Source organism: Hyla sarda, chromosome 5 (genome assembly GCF_029499605.1).
Source record: "Hyla sarda isolate aHylSar1 chromosome 5, aHylSar1.hap1, whole genome shotgun sequence".
Classification (NCBI taxonomy): domain Eukaryota; kingdom Metazoa; phylum Chordata; class Amphibia; order Anura; family Hylidae; genus Hyla; species Hyla sarda.
This window is the reverse complement of record NC_079193.1, coordinates 140,134,987-140,159,757: the sequence shown is the minus strand read 5'-3', so window position 1 is coordinate 140,159,757 and position 24,771 is coordinate 140,134,987. Positions and strand designations below refer to the sequence as shown.

Genomic DNA, 24,771 nt, shown 5'->3' with positions numbered 1-24,771 from the left:
TGTTTGTTAATTTGGATTTTTGTACGAATATTCACACCCTGCGTTTTCGCCGGTTGCTGTATTCAATACCGCACTAGTTATTCGAGTTCATCTTATTTTCTAAGTAATGTTCATACATTTCCTTCTGGTCAGTTGCGATTTGGTTTACCCCACTGTCATTTATTTATTTTTTATTTTATTTTAATAAGGCAGCGATATACAATTAAATACATTTTTTTATCCCTTGAATTAATATACATAACTCTTTATATCATATACATTTTTCGAAATAATATCCAACTTGTGTTGTTGAATGCTGCACCGGTGACTAAGCGGTGTGACTTCTTGAGTCGCTTGTGGTGTTATATTCACACCACATGCGATAATTATATTATATTATATATATCTATATATATATATATGTTTACAGGATTGCATTGTGCTTTCATATTGCTGTTTTATTACTATTTTTGTGATTTTTGTTTATCTATTTATATTTATTTATATCTATCTATATATTTTTTTCATACATTGTCACATGGATATGTAATTCTATGTAACAACCCTTTCAAAAAGCACTCTAATGGTTAATCCCTGGAGGTATATATATATATCTGTTACCAGCCTTCCCTTGTCATGCCTGATGAAGCTGCGCATGCGCAGCGAAACGCGTTGCATCTAATAAATCCATTGATTTTACTTGGCTGTCTGATGGTTCCTCTCTGCGCCAGACAAACTCCTGATTCCTTGGTCATTCGCTTTTGATTCTACTCTTACCCAGGAGGGCTGCAGTGGACCTTCTTCCATATCTCTTCTGCTCTTAACCTTGTTGTGTGTGGGCGCACAACCAACTTCGGTAAGCGGTTTGGGAATCACCGTCCCCTACCCCCACCTGCAAGATCTACTGATCCCGCACATGAGGCGCCTTCCTTTCTTTCTCTAGACAGTGAGTAAGGCAGAGTACTTTGCACTGTTTGTGCTGATTGGAAAAGCAGCTTCACCAGTAAGCATTGACTATGCACTGCTAAGGAGAGAAAAGGAAGGAGAAATTGATTGCCCCCCTCTTTATCCTTGCAGTGTGCTGTATGTGGCCCATGCATGGCCGGTTACGTGGGTGGTTTGAGCAGTCACCCAGGCCAAAGGCTCCCAGGGAGGCCATGGCTGTCAAACCCCCTCCACACATCTCAGGGGCATTGCTATAAGTTGGAATCTGACATGCAAACCCGGTTTTCTGGTCCAGTGCCCCAGATCTCAGGGCAACTGCCACCTTCAGTTGCATCTTCCCCATTCACACTCAAATGCACTTGAATACAATGGTGGAGCAGGGAGCAGTCAGATTCCTGGTACTCCATTCACACTCATAGGCTGCTGTGTTTTCAGGCCTGCAACCTTGAGCTGATGGGATCTTAGCAAATGCTGGCAAATTGATATGACAACATTATGTCTGTCAGAAAACCTGTTCGGAGGCTGTAGGCTGCAGGCCTGAAGATACTAAATGTTTTTTCATTTTGGTAACAGGAATGGATGAGCATTACATACTTATTTTTAATGATGGGGCATCACTACTTGAGAGAGGGGGGAAATATTATTATTATTTGAAGGGCAATATGGGGGGCATCATTGCAAAGAGGGCATCATTTCTGATTGGAGGATGCTAAGGAGGACATCAGTGCTTGGTGATGGCACTTAGAGGGCATTATTACTAAGAAGGGACACTAAGGGTGACAGTAGTACTTTAGTGTAGGGGGGGGGGCACTAAGGGGCATTATAACTGAGTGGGATGCCATTAACAGCAACAGTCTCCTGTATTATATGGATGGCAGCTCTGAGTACATTCCACCAAACAGAAACCTATTACTACTATACTACCGTTTCACTGCTAAACCAATCTATTGGTTAAAGGGTAAGTATCTAACAAACTTCTGACATGTTTTTGACAAGTATGATTGGAAGGGGTCTGAGGTGCATGAGACTCCCTTTCATTGCTAAAACAAGCCAGCGCTCAGCTCTGCGCTGCACCTCTTTAGTCTGCTTGGCCCTGCTCAGCTCACCTCAGGGAATAGCCCAACACAGCACTCAGCTGAGTACTTCTGCCCATTTTAGCAATTAGTGTGGGTCTCAGTATCCGGACCTCTGCTGATAAAAGCATTTGATGCGACCTGTCACAAGTGTCTTCAAGGGATGGTTAGCCTTTAACAAATGAGCTACATATAACAGTTTTTTGGCTCTTGGGTCTTGACAGAATGGACACTTAAACAAATAACCACGGAGATACACATCATCATATTCTAATATAAAGCATTTGCAGTCTGTTAAATCTAGGGAGATATCATAATATATGGTTTTAGACGTTCCATGAGTAAAATGAGTACAGTTAAATGTGGGGAATTATGGGAGTTGTATTTACTTTTCAGCAGAGAATTCTGCATTCAATCTTATCTACATTAAATGAAGTTCTTTAGTGATATGCCTGCCTAATGGTGAGAACATTATTTGATGAGCTTTCTGCTTAATAACCATGTTATAGAGCCACAAATATAATCATGTTATTTACAAGGCATAACCCTCTCAATGTAAGAGGCAATGACAACTTTGATGGCTTTACGGTGGTTTCATAAGGCAAGATACTCGGTTTCATGCTGTACTATGTACTGCAAGTCAGAGTGATCTATTGGGCAAAGTCAATTACAGTGATCCTACGGGCAAACAAGCTGTGCCCATGTGATGACATTAAAGCTAGCAGGCAGAAGGTATTTTCAGAGAGGAATATCAGGCAATAATGCTTTACAGTCCTACATATTTCATAGAATCACTGCTTCTAATGCTTTAGGAGGGCAGACAAATATAATGTTTTTTTCTTTTAAAGGAGAAGTCTTGTCCAGAAATTTTTTGTACCATTATGCCCGGGCTGTCAGCATCTAAAACAGCAAACCGGACTCCCCTGCTTCCTCAGTGTCCCTGTATAGCCGCTCCAGTTCTCTGCTGTCATTTTCTTCTTGGTTGCCCGTAGCTACAGAGGAAATGGTTTTCTTTTTGTAACACACAGCTCTCTTCTGACATCATGAACACAGTGCTCTCTGCTGACATCTCTGTCCATTTTAAGAACTGTCCAGAGTAGGAGAAAATCCACATAGCAAACATATGCTGCTCTTGACAGTTCCTAAAATGGACAGAGATGTCAGCAGAGAGCACTGTGGTCATGATGTCAGCAGAGAGCTCTGTGTTCCAAAAAGAAAACCATTTCCTCTGTAGTATTCAGCAGCTAATAAGTACTGGACGGATTAAGATTTTTTAATAGAAGTAATTTACAAATCTGTTTAACTTTCTAGCACCAGTTGATTAAAAAAAAAAAAGTTTTCCACGGGAGTACCCCTTTAACCCCTTAAGGACTCAGCCCATTTTGGCCTTAAGGACTCAGACAATTAAATTTTTACGTTTTCATTTTTTCCTCCTCGCCTTCTAAAAATCATAACTCTTTTATATTTTCATCCACAGACTAGTATGAGGGCTTGTTTTTTGCGCGACCAGTTGTCCTTTGTAATGACATCACTCATTATATCATAAAATGTATGGCGCAACCAAAAAACACTATTTTTGTGGGGAAATTAAAACGAAAAACGCAATTTTGCTAATTTTGGAAGGTTTTGTTTTCACGCCGTACAATTTATGGTAAAAATGACATGTGTTCTTTATTCTGAGGGTCAATACGATTAAAATGATACCCATTATTACATACTTTTATATTCTTGTTGCGCTTAAAAAAAATCACAAACTTTTTAACCAAATTAGTACGTTTATAATCCCTTTATTTTGATGACCTCTAACTTTTTTATTTTTCCGTATAAGTGGCGGTATGGGGGCTCATTTTTTGCGCCATGATCTGTACTTTTTTTTGATATCACATTTGCATATAAAAAACTTTTAATATATTTTTTATAATTTTTTTTTTAATAAAATGTATTAAAAAAGTAGGAATTTTGGACTTTTTTTTATTTTTTTTCGTTCACGCCGTTCACCGTACGGGATCATTAACATTTTATTTTAATAGTTCGGACATTTACGCACGTGGGGATACCAAATATGTCTATAAAAAATGTTTTTTATGCTTTTTGGGGGTAAAATAGGAAAAAACTGACGTTTTACTTTTTTATTGGGGGAGGGGATTTTTCACTTTTTTTTTTACTTTTACTTTTACATTTTTTTACATTTTTTTTTACACTTGAATAGTCCCCATAGGGGACTATTCATAGCAATACCATGATTGCTAATACTGATCTGTTCTATGTATAGGACATAGAACAGATCAGTATTATCGGTCATCTCCTGCTCTGGTCTGCTCGATCACAGACCAGAGCAGGAGACGCCGGGAGCCGCACGGAGGAAGGTGAGGGGACTTCCGTGCGGCGTTATGAATGATCGGATCCCCGCAGCAGCGCTGCGGGCGATCCGATCGTTCATTTAAATCGCGAACTGCCGCAGATGCCGGGATCTGTATTGATCCCGGCACCTGAGGGGTTAATGGCGGACGCCCGCGAGATCGCAGGCGTCGGCCATTGCCGGCGGGTCCCTGGCTGCGATCAGCAGCCGGGATCAGCCTCGCATGACACGGGCATCGCTCCGATGCCCGCGGTTATGCTTAGGACGTAAATGTACGTCCTGGTGCGTTAAGTACCACCTCACCAGGACGTACATTTACGTCCTGCGTCCTTAAGGGGTTAAGGACCGAGCCCTTTTTTGCACATCTGACCACTGTCTCTTTAAGCATTAATAACTCTGGGAGGCTTTCACCTTTCATTCTGATTCTGAGATAGTTTTTTCATGACATATTCTACTTTATGTTAGTGGTAAATTTTTGTTGATACTTGCATCATTACTTGGTGAAAAATTCCAAAATAGCATTTTTCTAAATTTGAAGCTCTCTGCTTGTAAGGAAAATAGACATTCCAAATAAATGACATTCAGATTTTGAAATTTTCGTGAAAATTGGTAAATTGCTGCTAAACTTTGAAGCCCTCTGATGTCTTCAAAAAGTAAAAACATGTCAACTTTATTATGTCAACATAAAGTAGACATATTGTATATGTGAATCAATATGTTTTGAAGTGAATACAGTTTTGAAGTGAATTAGAGGGTCTTTATGTTAGAAATACCCCATAATGGACCCCAGTATAAAACTGCACCCCTCAAAGATTTCAAAATGACATTCAGAAAGTTTGTTAACCCTTTAGGTGTTTCATAAGAGCAGAAAAATGGAGGAGAACATTCAAAATCTTAATTTTTACACTAACATGTTCTTGTAGACCTAATTTTTTTATGTTTACAAGAGGTAAAAGGAGAAAAAGCATCCCAAAATTTGTAACCAAATTTCTCTTGACAACAAAGACGTGGTCTCAAATGGCTGGAGGTGCTCAACCCCAAATGCGGTTGTGCATTTATACTGGGGGAGCAGAACTTGCTCTTGTGGTCTGTTGCTAGGGGCGATCCCCAGCATAAAAATGCATACAATGGAGGATGCCTGCAGCAGACTACAAGTGCCACAATAGAATCCTACACCAGATAAACGCTGTGGATATGTAACAATTAGAATAATACAAGAATTTAGGTGCACTACTGTGGTAGATGTATTATTATAATGGTTACACATCCACACTGTTTATCTGGTGAAGGATTCTATTGTGGCACTTGTAGTCCACTGCAGGCATCCTCCATTGTATGCATTTTTATGCTGGGGATCGCCCCTAGCAACGGACTACAAGGGCAGGATCTGCTCCCCCAGTATAAATGCACAACCGCATTTGGGGTTGAGCACCTCCAGCCATTTGAGACCACGTCTTTGTTGTTGTTTAAACTTTATACTTGGAGGTGTGTAAACTCCATATGTTTTGCTCCTTGAACATCTTCCAGGTAGCATTAAGGAGCACCTGTGAGGCCGGCAACTATATTAGCCAACTTAGGTGGGGCTTGTAGCCTCTCTCCCTCCTCCCATTGTATGTGTGCTCAGTCACACTGGAGGGAACTGGGAGCAGGCTGCATGTCGGCCTAGTGCTGCTGTAATTGCCCACTGGCCCCTGGTTTTTGCTTATTATGCACAGGTAGGATTAGCGTTAGGTCCCGCACCACTTGAGAAACCTTGGTGTTGGTGTGCGGGCTCAGGTGTGTCCTTCATACAAGGATATACTGGCTAATGTCTCAATTTTAACATCAGTGTTGAGGGTTAGCTAATTTCTCTTGAATAATGAAATACCTCATATGTGGATGTAAAGTGCTCTGCGAGCGCACTAGAGGCCTCAAAAGGGAAGGAACGACAATGGGCTTTTGGAGAGCGAATTTTAGCACCATTCCGTTCGCTGTAATTGGTCAATCAATCCAGTTTGACCAATCACAGCAAAGGCAGTTGAAAAAACTGCCTTTCACTGCTCCGATCTCCTCAGTGCAGGGAGATTAGTGAGGAGATCGGAGCTGTGTATTCGTTCAAGTTCCTTTGGGGTAGTGGACCCAGAACAGTGACACTGGAAGTATCACTGGAAGGCAACATTTACCAGACAGGACAGCATCCTGTACTGGATCACTCCATATACACATTACTACCTTAGAGATGAAATGCAGCAAATTTACATATATACTATATCCTGGATTGATACTAGAGCCATGTTAAATATAATTGATCTCCCAAATGTTTTTATTTATTTAGAACAATTCCCATTAAGATACCTAACTCTTTCTTCCTGTGAGCTACAATATGCTATCCAAGTTTGTTTTGCAGATTTGGAAACTTAGGTGGGCCCAGACGGTCATGGACCACCACAGACTAGGAGGAGAATAATAGCCAAATCTGAAAGATCTAAATATCAAAAAGCTATTACCAATACCTTAGATTGTACCATACCTCATCTAAGGGTGCGTTCACACGGCCGTTTGCCCCCGTTCAATTAAAAAAAAAAAAAAACGGATAAAAAAACGGATAGAAACCGTTTGTAACCGTTTTTAATCCGTTTTTTTAATGAAAAGATCAGCCACCTGCAGACTCCTGCAGCCAGGACTAGCACTACTCTCATCATGGAACAGACTTGTTTCCATGGTGGGAGTAGTAGTTCCTGGCTGCTGGAGTCTGCCGGTGGCTGGGGAGGCTACATTTGTGCTTGTACTACTACCCCCATCATGGAACAGACTCTGTTCCATAATGGGGGTAGTAGTACAGGGGCTGAGGGATTGATCACACTGGGTCTCACTTCTGAGACGCGATCCGATCAGAAGTTATTAAGCAGGGGAGCGGGCGGCATGGTCCGCAACCCTGCGATCACCGATGTATTTTACTTTCATTTTTAAATTCCCCGCGGGGGGGCTCTGAATGGCCAGTACTGAGGAGCCAATCAGGGCTCCCTGCAGGGATTTTTAAAATGTACAATGTATATTAAAGGCGCTGTGGGGGGCAAGATATATAGTGCTATATATCTAGCCCCCCAGCGCATTTATAAAGATATAACCCCTGCCAGCACAAAAATATATACCCCGCAATATATATATATGTGACCCCCGCCAACACATTTATAATGTAACCCGCGCCTGCACCTTTATAATTATATACCCCCCGCCAGCATATTTATGTGACCCCACATTCGGCACATTTGTCATTAATGCAGCGCTATCTGTAAATAGTATTTTACTCGCAGAGCATCGCACCAGCAGCCGCCGGCACAATGCTGCTAATAGAATACTATTCATACATGGCACTGCAGGGGCATATTTTATAGAAGTGCTGTGGGGTTATATCTTTATAAATGCGCTGGGGGCTAGATATATATTGTTATATATTTTGCCCCCCATAGCGCTTTTATTATACATTGTCCATTTTAAAAATCCCCGCAGGGAGCCCTGATTGGCTCCTCGGTACTGGCCATTCAGAGATCCCTGCAGGGAATTTCAAAATGAAAGTAAAATACATCGGTGATCGCAGGGTTGCGGACCATGCCGCCCGCTCACCTGCTTAATAACTTCTGATCGGATCGGGTCTCAGAAGTGAGACCCATTGCGATCAATAGTGTTGAGCGGCATAAACCATATTCAAATTTGCGATATTTCGTAAATATATGGACGAATATTCGTCATATATTCGCGAAATTTGCATATTCGTAATATTCGCGTTTTATTTTCGCATATGCGAAAATTTGCGTATGTGAAAATTAGCATATGTGAAAATTAGCATATAAAAAAATTGGCATTAGCGAAAATTCACATTTGCAAATTAGCATATGCAAATTTTCGCACATGCGAAAATTCGCACTCCAGTCTCACACAGTAGTATTAGAGCCTTCTTACACCACACAAGCTGGAAGCAGAGAGGGATGATCACTGTGATGTGTACTGTGAAGAAAAAAATAATAAAACTAAAATAAAACAATATTCGTAATTATGAATATATAGTGCTATATTCGCAAATATTCGGAAATTCGCCAATATGCGGCATTCGCAAATAAAATTTGCATTGCAAATATTCGCGAGCAACACTAGCGATCAATCCCTCAGCCCTGTACTACAACTCCCATCATGGAACAGAGTCTGATCCATGATGGGGATAGTAGTACAAACACTAATGTAGTCCCCCCCAGCCACCGTCAGACTCCCGCAGCCGGGGAATTACTACACCCATCATGGAACAGACTTGTTTCCATGATGAGAGTAGTAATAGTCCCACAACACTGTAGGAGTCTGCTGATGTCACCTCTTCTGAGCATGCTCAGATGTAATTACGAATATTTTAAACCCGGGTGCAAACGGATCATTCGTTTCATCCGTTTGCCATAGACTTCAATGTTAAAATTATGATGTCCGTGTTTTCTTCGTTTTTTTTCACGGAAGAGAAAATACTGCATGTGCCGTCTTTTTCTTCCATGAAAAAAACGGAAATGAGTGCAAACGGGTGCACACGGATGTAAACGGATTGTAAAAAAAATCCCATTGACATGAATGGGATTTTTTTTAAATGGTTTTTAATCCGTTTACAATCTGCAAAAACGGAACTGAAACGGGGATGAAAAAAACGGGGGCAAACAGCCTTCATAAACTGTTTTTCAACTGTTCTCACTACTGTTGGAGGAATTGTAGCACCAGGATTACCCTCTTACAAGTAGTGAGGAGCTGCAGGGGCCATATTCAAATTCACAATATTTTGCGAATATATAGACGAATATTCGTCTTATGTTTGCAAAGTCCACATATCCGCTATGTTCGTTCTCATTTTATTTCCCATGCAAAAATTTATGATGAAATTCACATAGTGTGCATGCGCAATTATATCTTTCACCTAAAAGAAGGGAGGGATCAGTGTCCAGTATGAAAGTGCCGATATTCACATAAATTTGCATTAAAAAAATAGTACTAAAAAGAACTAACATTCATCATTACGAATATATATCACTATATTCTATATATTATTGAAATTGTTAAGTGTCGATAATATTTTGCGGTAAAAATTAGCATTTTGAATATTCACGCTCAACACTATTCATAAGTAGAGTTATCTCCAACATCTCTGACACATATTGAGCTGACCCCACACAATTAAAATTATTATTGATAGGCCTTAAAGGGGTTGTCCAGCAAAAGAAACAACCTGTGTGTGGTGTAAAATAGTAACTTTCTAATATAATATTATTAGCCATAGTGCACAGATCTTTCATTATCAGCTGTGCACTCTATCTTATAGCTGTGACATCACGTCACAAACTGTGAAAGCATTCTGCTCCATTCCTCCTCCCCCTCCTCTCCTGTCTGGTCAGTCACAAAGCCATTTTTGACCACAATAAATCCCTGAACTACTTTACCCATTTTCCTCATGGGCACCATATAGATAACATGTCCACTTTGTTATTGTGTACATTTTATTTTGGAGATCCTTGATGCAGATTATTATTTGACATTATGTGTTGTTAAATATTTTCTCCACTGGATTGTGCCCTCACTGTCTATACTAAACACTAATGCTTTGTCCAACATTAACTATGTTAATGTACAAAATTTTTTCTCAAACAGTGTGCCTAAAGCTTGCTCTTTTTGAGTGTTGCTGTGTAAGAGGGGGCGTGAAAGAGGAGTTTCAAAAACTGTGATTATCTGTTGTGCGGAGTGAATCTGTGGAGTGGGTGCGACTGCCTATAGCCCACATTCTTATTTTGGGTAAGTTTTTCTCTTTTGCACATAGAGGGATAACTGTTAGAGTTTAAACACCCTTTTTCATTTTTTTTTTTTTTTTTTTTCTCTGTTCCACCTCTAGGGGGAGGAGGAGTAGATTGGGCACAGGTGTATAAATCTTAGCTTGGGACTCTTATTGAGAGCTTGCTCTTTTTGAGTGTTGCTGTGTAAGAGGGGGCGTGAAAGAGGAGTTTCAAAAACTGTGATTATCTGTTGTGCGGAGTGAATCTGTGGAGTGGGTGCGACTGCCTATAGCCCACATTCTTATTTTGGGTAAGTTTTTCTCTTTTGCACATAGAGGGATAACTGTTAGAGTTTAAACACCCTTTTTCATTTTTTTTTTTTTTTTTTTTTCTCTGTTCCACCTCTAGGGGGAGGAGGAGTAGATTGGGCACAGGTGTATAAATCTTAGCTTGGGACTCTTATTGAGAGCTTGCTCTTTTTGAGTGTTGCTGTGTAAGAGGGGGCGTGAAAGAGGAGTTTCAAAAACTGTGATTATCTGTTGTGCGGAGTGAATCTGTGGAGTGGGTGCGACTGCCTATAGCCCACATTCTTATTTTGGGTAAGTTTTTCTCTTTTGCACATAGAGGGATAACTGTTAGAGTTTAAACACCCTTTTTCATTTTTTTTTTTTCTCTGTTCCACCTCTAGGGGGAGGAGGAGTAGATTGGGCACAGGTGAATAAATCTTAGCTTGGGACTCTTATTGAGAGCTTGCTCTTTTTGAGTGTTGCTGTGTAAGAGGGGGCGTGAAAGAGGAGTTTCAAAAACTGTGATTATCTGTTGTGCGGAGTGAATCTGTGGAGTGGGTGCGACTGCCTATAGCCCACATTCTTATTTTGGGTAAGTTTTTCTCTTTTGCACATAGAGGGATAACTGTTAGAGTTTAAACACCCTTTTTCATTTTTTTTTTTTTTCTCTGTTCCACCTCTAGGGGGAGGAGGAGTAGATTGGGCACAGGTGTATAAATCTTAGCTTGGGACTCTTATTGAGAGCTTGCTCTTTTTGAGTGTTGCTGTGTAAGAGGGGGCGTGAAAGAGGAGTTTCAAAAACTGTGATTATCTGTTGTGCGGAGTGAATCTGTGGAGTGGGTGCGACTGCCTATAGCCCACATTCTTATTTTGGGTAAGTTTTTCTCTTTTGCACATAGAGGGATAACTGTTAGAGTTTAAACACCCTTTTTCATTTTTTTTTTTTTTTTTTTTCTCTGTTCCACCTCTAGGGGGAGGAGGAGTAGATTGGGCACAGGTGTATAAATCTTAGCTTGGGACTCTTATTGAGAGCTTGCTCTTTTTGAGTGTTGCTGTGTAAGAGGGGGCGTGAAAGAGGAGTTTCAAAAACTGTGATTATCTGTTGTGCGGAGTGAATCTGTGGAGTGGGTGCGACTGCCTATAGCCCACATTCTTATTTTGGGTAAGTTTTTCTCTTTTGCACATAGAGGGATAACTGTTAGAGTTTAAACACCCTTTTTCATTTTTTTTTTTCTCTGTTCCACCTCTAGGGGGAGGAGGAGTAGATTGGGCACAGGTGAATAAATCTTAGCTTGGGACTCTTATTGAGAGCTTGCTCTTTTTGAGTGTTGCTGTGTAAGAGGGGGCGTGAAAGAGGAGTTTCAAAAACTGTGATTATCTGTTGTGCGGAGTGAATCTGTGGAGTGGGTGCGACTGCCTATAGCCCACATTCTTATTTTGGGTAAGTTTTTCTCTTTTGCACATAGAGGGATAACTGTTAGAGTTTAAACACCCTTTTTCATTTTTTTTTTTTTTCTCTGTTCCACCTCTAGGGGGAGGAGGAGTAGATTGGGCACAGGTGTATAAATCTTAGCTTGGGACTCTTATTGAGAGCTTGCTCTTTTTGAGTGTTGCTGTGTAAGAGGGGGCGTGAAAGAGGAGTTTCAAAAACTGGAGTTTGAAAGCAGGAGGTTGAGATCGCTGTGAGTTTTAATTTTTGAACCCACAAGGTCTACAAAAAATTTTAAGTGTCATTTTGACTGTCTGTTTTTTCCTATACATTTGTGAAATCCCCATAATTAGATGGCCTCCATGTTGGAAAATGCAGTCCAATGTACATCCTGTTCAATGTATGCAATCCTTGAACAACAGTTTGAGGGTGCATATTGTTGTGCGAGATGTGTGCTAGTTGTCCGTTTGGAAGCCCAGATCCTGCATCTAGAGGGGCGACTGGCAACAATGAGAAGCATTAACAACATGGAGAGGAGTCTCCTGCTCACTGAGCAGGCACTCTCGGGAATAGAGGTGGGGGAGGACAGTGGGACGGAGTTGCAGGACAGTCAGGCAGTTAGCTGGGTTACAGTTAGAAAGAGGGGTAGGGGAAAAAGTGTCAGGGAGGCTAGTCCTGAACTGGCACACCCCAACAAGTTTGCCCGCTTGGCAGATGAGGGGGATGCCATTACAGAGCTAGCAGAACTGCAGCAGGATACCGCCTCTGACCGCCAGGGGGGTGTCTGCTCCAGTAAGGAGGGAGGGAGGAGTACAGGGCAGGCCAGACAGGTACTAGTGGTGGGGGACTCAATTATTAGGGGGACAGACAGGGCAATCTGTCACAAAGACCGGGATCGCCGAACAGTGTGCTGTCTGCCTGGCGCACGAGTTCGGCACATCGCGGATCGGGTTGACAGGTTGTTGGGCGGGGCTGGAGAGGACCCAGCAGTCATGGTACATATTGGCACCAATGACAAAGTAAGAGGTAGGTGGAGTGTCCTTAAAAATGATTTCAGGGACTTAGGCCGCAAGCTTAAGGCAAGGACCTCCAAGGTAGTCTTTTCTGAAATACTACCAGTACCACGAGCCGCACCAGAGAGGCAGCGGGAGATCAGGGAGGTAAACAAGTGGCTCAGAAGCTGGTGTAGGAAGGAAGGGTTTGGGTTCATGGAGAACTGGGCTGACTTCGCTGTCGGTTACCGGCTCTACCGTAGGGACGGGCTGCACCTCAATGGGGAGGGTGCAGCTTTGCTTGGGGAGAAGATGGCTAGAAGGGTGGAGGAGTGTTTAAACTAGGGACTTGGGGGGAGGGAACCTACAGCAAAGAGGGGGAAGATAGTGTAGATAGAGAGGTGGGAATTATAAATGTACCTGGGGGTGGAGCGGAGGGAGGGGTTAGAATAGTTAATAGGAATAGGCTTCATAGGAAAATAAAACTTACACCCTTGAATCCCATTAACCCCAATAACATAAAGGATGGAAATGTAAAGTGTATGTTCACAAATGCCAGAAGCCTAGCAAATAAAATGGGGGAGCTTGAGGCCTTGATACTGGAGGAACATATTGATATAGTTGGGGTCACTGAGACATGGCTGGACTCCTCGCATGACTGGGCTGTCAATCTGCAGGGGTTTACATTGTTTCGCAAGGATAGAATGAACAGAAAAGGTGGTGGAGTCTGTCTGTATGTAAGAAGTGGTATGAAAGTCAGTGTGAACGATGCCATAGTGTGTGATGATTCTGAGGATGTGGAATCATTGTGGGTAGAATTACAAAAGGAGGGAAATACTGAAAAAATAATATTTGGGGTAATCTACAGACCCCCTAATATCACTGAAGAGATAGAAGTTCGGCTTCATAAACAAATAGAGAGGGCCGCCCGGGCAGGTACAGTGGTAATAATGGGAGATTTTAACTATCCAGATATAGATTGGGGTCCGGGGTTGGCTAAAACTACAAAGGGGCGACAATTCCTAAATTTATTGCAGGATAATTTTATGGGCCAGTTTGTGGAGGACCCAACAAGAAGTGATGCCTTGTTGGATCTGATCATTTCCAACAACGCAGAGCTGGTTGGTAATGTAACTGTGCGGGAAAACCTTGGTAATAGCGACCACAATATAGTTACTTTTGACTTAAAATGTAGAAAACAAAGACAGGCGGGGAAGGCAAAAACATATAACTTTAAAAAGGCAAATTTCCCTGGGCTGAGGGCTGCACTACAGGACATAGACTGGGGGGAGGTGTTCTCAAATACTGATACAGAAGGTAAATGGGACATCTTTAAATTAACTCTAAATAACTATACAGCTAAATATATACCAAAGGGGAACAAATATAAACGATTGAAACTAAATCCTACATGGCTGACACATGATGTTAAAAGAGCAATAAACAGCAAAAAAATAGCCTTCAAAAAATACAAAACTGATGGGTCAGCGATAACATTTAAACAGTACAAGGAGCTTAATAAAATCTGTAAAAATGTAATAAAAACAGCAAAAATTCAAAATGAGAGACAGGTGGCCAAAGAAAGCAAAACTAATCCTAAATATTTTTTTAGATATATAAATGCAAAAAAACCAAGGACAGAGCATGTAGGACCCCTTAATAATGATAATGGGGAGGTTGTCACAGGCGATCAAGAGAAGGCGGAGCTACTGAATGGGTTCTTTAGTTCTGTATACACTATGGAAGAAGGAGCTGACATTGGCCAGGTCAGTGCTGGTAACACATCATGTAATGTACTGAACTGGCTTAATGTAGAGATGGTACAAGGTAAGTTAAGTGATATAAATGTAAGCAAATCCCCAGGACCGGATGGACTACACCCAAGAGTTCTTAGAGAGGTAAGTTCAGTAATATCTGTACCCCTGTTCATGATATTTAGAGATTCTCTGGTGTCTGGTATTGTGCCAAGGGACTGGCGCAAGGCGAATGTGGTGCCAATCTTCAAAAAGGGCTCTAGGTCTTCCCCAGGAAACTATAGACCGGTAAGTTTAACGTGCATTGTGGGTAAATTGTTTGAAGGACTTATAAGGGATTACATACAGGAATACATAGGGGATAATTGTATTATAAGTGATAGCCAGCATGGGTTTACTAAGGATAGAAGTTGTCAAACCAATCTAATTTGCTTTTATGAAGAGGTGAGTAGAAGCCTTGACAGAGGAATGGCTGTGGATATAGTGTTTCTGGATTTTGCTAAAGCATTTGATACTGTCCCTCATAGACGTCTGACAGGTAAGTTAAGGTCTTTGGGTTTGGAAATTTTAGTTTGTAACTGGATTGAACACTGGCTCATGGATCGTACCCAGAGAGTGGTGGTCAATGATTCGTACTCTGATTGGTCCCCGGTTATTAGTGGTGTACCCCAAGGTTCAGTACTGGGACCGCTGTTGTTTAATTTATTTATCAATGATATAGAGGATGGTATTAACAGCTCTGTTTCTATCTTTGCAGATGACACCAAGCTTTGTAGCACGGTACAGTCTATAGAGGATGTGCATAAGTTACAAGATGACTTAGATAGACTAAGTGTCTGGGCATCCACTTGGCAAATGAGGTTCAATGTGGATAAATGTAAAGTTATGCATCTGGGTACTAATAACCTGCATGCATCGTATGTCTTAGGGGGGATTAAACTGGCAGAGTCACTGGTAGAGAAGGATCTGGGTGTACTTGTAGATCACAGACTACAGAATAGCATGCAATGTCAGGCTGCTGCTTCCAAAGCCGGCAGGATATTGTCATGTATCAAAAGAGGCATGGACTCAAGGGACAGGGACATAATACTCCCCCTTTATAAAGCATTGGTACGGCCTCACCTGGAATATGCTGTTCAGTTTTGGTCACCTGTCCATAAAAGGGACACTGCGGAGTTGGAAAGGGTGCAGAGACGCGCGACTAAACTAATATGGGGCATGGAACATCTTAGCTATGAGGAGCGATTAAAGGAGTTACAATTGTTTAGTCTTGAGAAGAGACGTTTAAGGGGGGATATGATAAACGTATATAAGTATATTAATGGCCCATACAAAAAATATGGAGAAAAACTGTTCCAGGTTAAACCCCCCCAAAGGACGAGGGGGCACTCCCTCCGTCTGGAGAAAAAAAAGTTTAGTCTCAAGGGGCGACACGCCTTCTTTACCGTGAGGACTGTGAATTTATGGAACGGTCTACCTCAGGAACTGGTCACAGCAGGAACAATTAACAGCTTTAAAACAGGATTAGATACATTCCTGGAACAAAATAAGATTAATGCTTATGAAGAAATATAAAATCTCATCCCTTCCCCAATATCGCGCCACACCCTTACCCCTTAATTCCCTGGTTGAACTTGATGGACATATGTCTTTTTTCGACCGTACTAACTATGTAACTATGTAACTATGTAAAGCTGTTGCAAAACTACAACTCTCAGCATATCCGAACAGCCAAATGCTGGTAGTTGTAGCTTTGCAACAGTTGGAGACACGCTGGTCAGAAAATACTGGTTTACAACAATTATTGCTATGTAAACCCCTTCCCTCCTTAGGGTGTCTGCATATGTGGTGGCCCAGTACAGGAGGTGTTACCCCGTGCTCCTGCTGTCATGTCAGACAACCTCCTTCAGTGTCCCCAAGGCCCCCTGCACTTTTTTCCCCATTGTAAATATGTTTTACCATGTAAAGTGTTATAAAATGTAATGTTGCTTTAAGAGTTATACCATGTGATATGTCATGTGATTGTTACCCAGGAGGTATCAGTGACCAGGTGATCCAAGAGTGACCTATGGGTTCCCTGCTAGTCTCCCCCATATAAGCCCTGGGTGGAGCTAGCTTCTCTCTCTCTGAGCCCTGCTCTTCTGCTAAGCTGAGGTCCAGTGCAGTCGTGCCTAGTGTGTGTGTCCAGAGTGCTGGAGACCTCAAAGTCAAGTCCTGCAGCCACCATCCAGTCAAGTAAGCTAAAGTCACAGCTTTATGAGTCAAGTCAAGTCAGTCCCTGCCATCTGTCAAGATAGCGTGTTCTGCATTCAATTGTCCAGTCCTACTACAAGTCCCATCAAGGCCTCACTGGTCACCTCCTTGAGCCCTGGCTGAACTGTATAAACCTTACCAACCGTCTACCCTCAGTAAAGCTAACTTGGCCGTAACTTGGCATCAGAGTCTTCATTGCCCCCGTTCCTAGCCCAGGATCCAGCGGTATACCTTCGGGTGGTTATAGGCTAGACCACACCCTTGCATCATAACTACAAGGGGTTAATGCCATCTGCCCCTAGGGTAACAACATCTGCCCTGCACCACACCCCCCGCCACCACACATACATCCTATCTGTGGGTACATTCCCGCAAATGGACATATACATTAGTCCTGCACTGCTCGAGATCAATGGCGGGATCCAGCTGTAAATTATGGTGTTGGTCTTTGCAGTGTTAACTCCATAGATGTTGTGGTCAGTACTGGTTAATGCATCTATAGGATAGAAAGGGGGAGGCAGCTCAACTTGTCCCTCTCCAATGACCCTGCAACACAATTGCAGGGTCCCAATGGTTGCCATGGCAGCAGGAGGCCTGATGGTCTCCTATCTGCCAAGTACAGAAGGATGTGAGGTCCAGCCATAGGCCAATAGGCTGGGTCTCACAGGCCGCATGTCAGTGTTTGCTAATAGTTATATACTATGCTGCAGTACAAATGTACTGCAATATAGTATAACAGCAATCAGATGTAAAAGTGTCAAACTAAAATGTTTTTCAATAAATAAATAAAGTGTAACAAGAATAAAATAAATTCCCGTTTCCTAATGAAGCCCTATTATCATAAAAGAAAAAGTATACATAATAGGTATCACCATATTCATAATGACTTGTACTATAAAATGACAAGAGAATGTATGAATTGCTAATTTGGGTCATCTTGCCTCCAAAAAAGTGAAATAAAAATTATCAAAAGTAAGCAAAATGTATTGCAAAAATGGTACCAAAAACTACATCTTGTCATACATAAAATAGGCCCTCACACAACGCGGTCGGACAAAAAATTCAAAAGTTCTGGTTTTTCCATCATGGAAACGTAAAAATAAAAACATGAAAATAACTATATAATTTGGGCATCACCATAATTGTACCAACCCACAAAATAAAGATATGTTACCCGACAGTAAACACAAAAAACGCCATATAAAGAATTTCAAATCTAGATAAATGCTGACATTTTCAACTTGTGATAATATTTCACAATAAACATTGCATGTAACAGCAAAAATGTACCAGTTATAAAAAGGACAATATGTCACAAAAAATCTCACAATCACTTTGATTAGTAAAAGGATTCCAAAGAAACACTAACACTATCTACCCCATTATATGCCACGACCAGATGGAGGGTATATTATCCCCCATTGGACCGCTCTGTGTCTCATATAGCCAATTGGGGGGGTGCACATTGGGTACACATCCCCAGAGGGTATCAAATTAGTTGATACATACACTCCATGCTTACTACAATTAGTTGTCATACACATTTCGTACCTATAGGTATGCAGTTGTTCTCTGGTACCTGACTGGGCCTTTCTGGGATCAATATACTGCTTTGGCCCCTTTAAATGTGAATACATTCGGTATGTAAAAGGCAAAATTAAATATGCTAAAACCTCCCTTTATTGCAGACTTGAGATGAGACTTACCTGCTGACTAGATGATGGATATGGGTGGGACTCGTGATGAATGGTGGTAACGATATAGGATGGATGATGGTTAGTGAGCCGTCTGCCAAAAGATAGAAAAAAATGGAATTAGGTCTTGTGGAGGCCTTCAGAAAAACTTCATGCGGATGGGGGCGGGGGGTGATAGCAATACCTGGGACTTTGGCAATTCAGCCTTGCGCTTGGACTGGTGAGACAGAGCTCCCTCCACTTTATCCCGAAACTTACTGGAAGAAGACAAATAAGGGAAATAGAGTTGAATTGATTGCTACTTATGTATGATAACTATCATTAAACACTAATGTTTTGCCATATGAAATGTATATTGTTAACTCAGTGCCGGCAACAGTGGGTGTATGAATGGGGTGTGTTGGGAAAGAATGCAGGTATGGAGTACGTATGTGTTTGGAAGCTCTGAATGAGTGTATATGTTGGGATGGGATTAATCATATTCATGGGAGATATGCATTTGTATGGGACTTCTGATGGTATGCCCTCTTATACACCGCATATATAATAGTAATATTCAAACTAGTTGGGGAGTAGGTAGTGGACCAGGATATGAGAGGGCATTACTTCAATACAATTTTGAGTAAGGGCAATGCATATTGGATAGGGACTAGCTATGGATTGATGTCTATAGTTTATGTCCATTATTTATTATCATAGTTATTTTGGAACACTAAATAGATTGTTGTGATGATCTTTGTGATGGTGTTTTACAACTGCTTTACAATTGTCACATTAGAATAGGTGACTATATTTAGTAACACTCAAAAATATGTTTTTTTCTTTTATATATATTTTGTATATAACATTTTGCATCTCCCCTTTTAGACAGCACTACATCACTGCACAAATTGTGGTGATTAACATATATGCTTATGGTCTGCACATATGGTGGTGACTAATACATATGTCCAAAAAAATTTTGTTATTGCCAGAATCTCTGTAGATATACCTGTAATTACTATAAATAGTACGAGCCCTGCGCGGATTACTGAGCATGCGCGTGGAGGCACCACCACCAGAATGTCTATAGACAGGCTTGTAATCCTTTGAAAGTAAGTTTGAGTCCGGTGCAGCTTACTGGGCATGCGCGTGAAACCGCGCATGCGTTATTGGAGTATTGAAGCCAACAATATGGCTGCCTGCATCTACTTCGCAGAGTACCATGTATGTGGGAGTCTTTGTACATAATGCGCATGCGCGAGATCCTTTGGATCTCGTGAGCACATCGATAAGGTTGGTGAGATCGGTGTCCCACATGGGGGCACCTTAACCAAGTGGTCTTGCAGACCATATATATATACATAGATTTTACTACGGTCATGGCCACTTGGAGAGTCTGAAATCTGTATTAGTGAATTAATGTACATGTCAAGTATGCTGTATACCACGCATGAGCGAGATTCTTGAGATCACGCGAGCGCAGGAGCAGTACTATGTAGGCGGTGCCTTATACATAAGTACAGTGCTCAGGCACTTCCGTTGTTCTGGTGTAATGAGTTTGGAATGAGGGAAACAACCCTGACACTGGAAATGTTTGCCTTAACACCGGAACAGGATGAATGGTTCTCTAATACCGGAACAGGATGAATGGTGAGAGTGTGTGTGGAAGGGGGTGGGGCCCACACCTGCCGGCACTGAGTCAATGAACTGTAATGATATAAAAAGATGTGTTGGTTAGATCGGAGCCATGTGCCCCTGAGGAAGTCACCCAAAGTGACGGAACGCGTGGGGACCTAGGTTTTTTTGGGGGGACACCCGCTCTCTTCATGACCATGTGATGGGACCTAGGTTTTTTGGAGGGGGGACACCCGCTCTCTTCATGACCATGTGATGTATACCTATCTACTCCACGTTACGTTATTTGGAGTGTTACAACAACTGTATGTGTTCTTCAGTTCTTCAACACAGCACTGGGCAATTTTGAAGAAAAATGTGCCCAACTTGACCCTAAAACCACTCTCTGATACATGCTGGGAATGCCTTATTGACAGTGTAAAGGTTCTTCACTACAAACTAGGGGATGTTTGCTATGCACTTGAAGATCTCGTCATTTATGCAGCATCAAAAAAAGATGACATGAAAGCTGCAGAGGCCAGGAGCCTTTCCAAGGAAATCTCTTCTGGAAAGTTCATAATTTGTATCGTTGTTTGGCACAATATACTGTACCACATTAATCGTGTAAGCAAACTATTTCAAAATCCAAAAGTTGGCATGGACATACTTAAAGAAATTGATTTAGTAATGCGTTTTCTGCAAGACTACAGGGAGGGGGGATTTGAATCGGCCTATTCCACCGCAAAGGAGATAGCTGATGAAGCAGACGTTGAATTTTCCGTGCCCTTAAGAAGAAGACAAACAAAGAGAAGAATGTTCGAATATGAACGTGTGGATGAAGAGCACAACACTCCAGAGGAATTTGTGAAAAGGGCCTTTTTCTTGCCACTGATTGACACTGCAATCGTAGGCATAAATGAGAGGTTTTCACAAATAAATGACTTTTACCACCTTTTTGGTTTTCTTTTTAGCAAAAAGGAAATGAAATCTGCTATAAATGAAGAAATACTGGAATATTGCTGCAGACACTTTGTTGAAACAATGGACGATATTGATCCCAATGATCTGACATTAAAAATATGTTCTGCAATAAGGAGCATGCCGGATGATGTGTCAGATTTGCCAATTAATATTCTTAATCACATTCAAAACCTACTAGATTTGTACCCAAATCTGAGAGTAGCTTTGCAAATCATCTTGACTGTTCCTGTGACCGTAGCTTCAGGTGAAAGAAGTTTCTCACGGCTGACATTAATTAATTATTTGAGATCATCAATGTCACAAGATCGCTTAAATGGTCTTGCAGAGATTGCAATCGGACGTGACATTTGCAGAAGCCTGAATTTTTCAAAAGTGATAGAAGACTTTGCCTCAGCAAAAGCCAGGAAGGTTCGATTCTAATATAGCGTTCTTATTGTTTAGTTTAGCAATGTTTGTTATATTGTTCTTGAAGGCCTCCTTTTAAAACCATTGCTCCTATCTACACTGGATTTTTTTCTGGATGCAAAATTCATAGTTGCATTGACTTTGTTATATTTTATTTTATTCTATTTGTTTAATGTTATTTAATTAAAGCATATTTTCACATGGTCGTATATGTTTTATCTGGCTAAATTGATTAAATGCCCCTATATTTTTGGTAGAATATTAAAAAATTTGGGGTCCCATTTTTAGGTTTGCCCAGGGCCACACTAAAACCGGCCCTGCAGACTATCAAAATATAATGTTAATGATCGCATATGGTGGACAGCGTAATCGTAAAAAATAAATAAAAAAATTGCTTCTTTTTTGGCCACATCACATTCATGAAAAATGATCTAAAAGGTCATATATATATATATATATATATATATATATATATATATGCAAAAGTGGTACCGATAAAAAACTACAGATTATGGCACAAAATATTAGCCCTCGTACAGCCCCATATACAAAAAAATTTGAGAGTAAAGGGTCAGAATCGGGTGGTTTAACCCCTTAAAGGGGTACTCCGCCCCTAGACATCTTATCCCCTATCAAAAGGATAGGGGATAAGATGTCAGATCACCGCGGTCCCGCTGCTGGGGTGCTCCAGGATCCCCGCTGCGGTACTGCGCTATCATTACAGCACAGAGCAAGTTCGCCCTGCACGTAATGATGGGCAATACAGGGGCCGGGGCATCGTTACATCACGGCTCCGCCCCTCGTGATGTGACGACCCGCCTCTTTCAATACAAGTCTATGGGAGGGGGCGTGGCAGTCATCACGCCCCCTGCCATAGACTTGCATTAAGGGGATGGGCCGTGATGTCACAAGGGGCGGAGCCATGACCTCACGCTGCTCCGTCCCCTGTATCGCCCGTCATTACGCACAGAGCGGTGGGACCGCGGCGATCTGACATCTTATCCCCTATCCTTTGGATAGGGGATAAGATGTCTAGGGGCGGAGTACCCCTTTAAGGACCAAAGGCGTACAGCAACAACTCCCAGCATTCACAAAAGGGCTTAAGGGGGCATGTCGCATTTAGGAAGCCCCTATGGTGCCAGAACAGAAAAAAATAAAAATAAAAAGGCACATGGCATACCATTTGGGAAACTATACCCCTCAAGGAACGTAACAAGGGGTATAGTGAGCCTTTACACCCCACAGGTGTTTGCCAAATTTCTGCAAAAATTTGACGTGAAAATGAAAAATTTGATTTTTTTTCACTAAAATGCTTGTGTTACCGCAAATTTTTCATTTTCACAAGGGGTGATAGGAGAAAAAGCCTCCCAAAATTTGTAATACCATTTCTTATGGAGATACCCCATATGCGAACCACAATGCTCAGAAGAGAAGGTGCGCCATTGAGCTTTTGGAGAGAGAATTTGTTTGGAATGGAAGTCAGGGGCCATGTGAGTTTACAAAGCCCCCATGGTGCCAGGACAGTGGACCCCCCCCATTTGTGACCCCTTTTTTTTCTAAATTACACCCTCAAAGAATATAATAAGGGGTGCAGTGAGCATTTACACCCCACTGGCATTTGACAGATCTTTGGAACAGTGGGCTGTGCAAATTAAAAATGTAATTTTCATGGATCACAGTTCCAAAAATCTGTCAGACAACTGTGGGGAATAAATGCTCACTGTACCCCTTATTACATTTCGTGAGGGGTGTAGTTTAAAAAATTGGGTCACATGTGGGGGGGGGGTCCACTGTTCTGGCACCATGGGGGCTTTGTAAACACACATGGCCTTCAATTCCAGACACATTCTTTCTCCAAAAGCCCAATGGATCTCCTTCTCTTCTGAGCATTGTAGTTCACCCGCAGAGCACTTTACATCCACATATGAGGTATTTCCATTCAATAAATGGGGTTACAAATTATGTTATTTTTTTTTTCAATTTTCCCTTGTGAAAATGAAAAATGTAGGGTATGACCAGCTTTTTAGTGAAATTTTTTAAAAATTTCCTTTTCACATCCAACTTTAACAAAAATGTGTCAAACACCTGTGGGTTGTTAAAGCTCACTATACCACTTGTTATGTTCCGTGAGGGGTGTAGTTTCCAAAATGGTGTGACATGGGGGTATTTATTTTTTTGCATTTATGTCAGAACTTCTGTATAATCAGCCACCCCTGTGCAAATCACTGATTTATCCCTCAAATGTACATAGGGAGCTCTCACTCCTGAGCCCTGTTGTGCATCCGCAGAGCATTTTACGTCCACATAATGGAGCATGTTAGTGTAAAAAATATATAGTTTTTTTTTACAATAAAATGCTGGTGTAGACCCCATTTTTACCTTTTCATAAGGGGTAAAAGGAGAAAAAGCCCCCCCCCCAAAAAAATAAAAAATAAATTGTTAGGCAATTTCTCCCAAATACAGAAATTACCCCATATGTGGCCCTAAACTGTTGCCTTGAAATACAACAGTGCTCCGAAGTGAGAGAGCGCCATGCACATTTGAGGCCTAAATTAGGGTTTTGCATAGGGATGGACCCGGATGCAAGAATGACACTTGCCTCTGATACCAAAATTACTCTACAGCAGTATTTCCCAAACAGGGTGCCTCCAGCTGTTGCAAAACTCCCAGTATGCCTGGACAGTTAATGGCTGTCCGGCAATACTAGGAGTTGTTCTTTTGCAAACAGCTGGAGGCTCCGTTTTGGAAACAGTGCTGTACAAGACGTTTTACATTTTTTTTGGGGGTTAACTGTGTAAGGGTATATGTATATGTAGTGTTTTACTTTTTATTTTGTGTAGTGTAGTGTTTTTAGTGTACATTCACACGGGCGGGGGTTTACAGCGAGTTTCCCTCTGGGAGTTTGAGCTGCAGCGAAAAATTTGATGCATCTCAGACTGTAAACCCACATGGGGGGGGGGGGACCTCCAGCTGTTGCAAAATTACAACTTCCAGCATGCCCATTGGCTGTCCGTGCATGCTGGAGGTTGTAGTTATGCAACAGATGGAGACACATTGGCTGCAAAACACTGAGAGTTTGTTACTTAACCCAGTGTTTCGCACGCAGTGTGCCTCCAGCTGTTGCAAAACTACAACTCCAAGCATGTACGGTCTATCAATGCATGCTGGGAGTTGTAGTTTGCAACAGTTACAGGTACACTGGTTGCGAAACACTGAGTTAGGTAACAAACTCAGTGTTTCACAACCAGTGTGC

At 41.6% G+C, this 24,771-nt stretch overlaps 1 protein-coding gene across 1 annotated transcript in view; it reads right to left on the bottom strand.

The window, feature by feature from the left end:
• Positions 1-18,567, bottom strand: part of ITPRID1 (ITPR interacting domain containing 1) — a 248,932-nt gene extending 230,365 nt beyond the window's left edge. The window contains exon 1 of the mRNA XM_056520390.1: positions 18,549-18,567. The gene's annotated coding sequence lies outside the window, so the exon portion shown is untranslated. The remainder of the gene's footprint in view (positions 1-18,548) is intronic.
• Between the last annotated feature and the right edge of the window lie 6,204 nt (positions 18,568-24,771).